The sequence below is a fragment of the Etheostoma spectabile genome, chromosome 7 (assembly GCF_008692095.1).
Source record: "Etheostoma spectabile isolate EspeVRDwgs_2016 chromosome 7, UIUC_Espe_1.0, whole genome shotgun sequence".
Lineage (NCBI taxonomy): Eukaryota > Metazoa > Chordata > Actinopteri > Perciformes > Percidae > Etheostoma > Etheostoma spectabile.
In genome coordinates, this window is record NC_045739.1 from 17,578,569 (window position 1) to 17,579,242 (window position 674).

Genomic DNA, 674 nt, shown 5'->3' on the forward strand with positions numbered 1-674 from the left:
GTCTACTCCAAGGTGCTGGAAAGGAGGGTTTGGCCAATAGTCGAACCTCAGGTTGAAGAGGAACAATGCGGATTCCTTCCTGGTTGTGGAACAACGGATCAGATCTCCACTCTCGCAAGGATCCTGGAGGGAGCCTGGGAGTGTGCCCAACCGGTCTACATGTTTATTGTATGACCGGGCCCCCTGGGAGACACTGTGGGAGGGGCTGCGGGACCATCCGCCAGTGCTGTCACCAATCTTGTTTGTAGTATTTATGGACAGGATATCGAGGCGTAGTAGGGGTGGGGAGGGGTTGCAGTTTGGTGGGCTGGGGATCTCATCACTGCTTTTTGCAGAGGATGTGGTCCTGATGGCATCATCGGCCTGTGACCTTCAGCACTCACTGGATCGGTTTGCAGCCGACAAGGGCGGCTGGGATGAGCATCTGCACTTCTAAATCTGAGGCCATGGTTCTCAGCATGAAACCGATAGAGTGCCTTCTTCAGGTAGGGAATGAGTCCTTACCCCAAGTGAAGGAGTTTAAATACCTTGGGGTCTTGTTCACAAGTGAAGGGACAATGAAGCGGGAGATTGTTCGGAGAATCTGCGCAGCGTTTGCGGTGTTACATTTAATTTATCGCACCGTTGTGATGAAAAGAGAGCTGAGCAAGAAGGCAAAGCTCTCGATCTACTGG

At 52.4% G+C, this 674-nt stretch overlaps 1 protein-coding gene and 1 long non-coding RNA gene across 7 annotated transcripts in view; one reads left to right on the forward strand and one right to left on the reverse strand.

The window, feature by feature from the left end:
• cfap74 (cilia and flagella associated protein 74) overlaps nucleotides 1–674 on the forward strand; it is a 60,843-nt gene that overhangs the window by 9,014 nt on the left and 51,155 nt on the right. The window lies entirely within an intron of this gene.
• Nucleotides 1–674, reverse strand: part of LOC116692809 (uncharacterized) — a 20,974-nt gene that overhangs the window by 5,044 nt on the left and 15,256 nt on the right. The window lies entirely within an intron of this gene.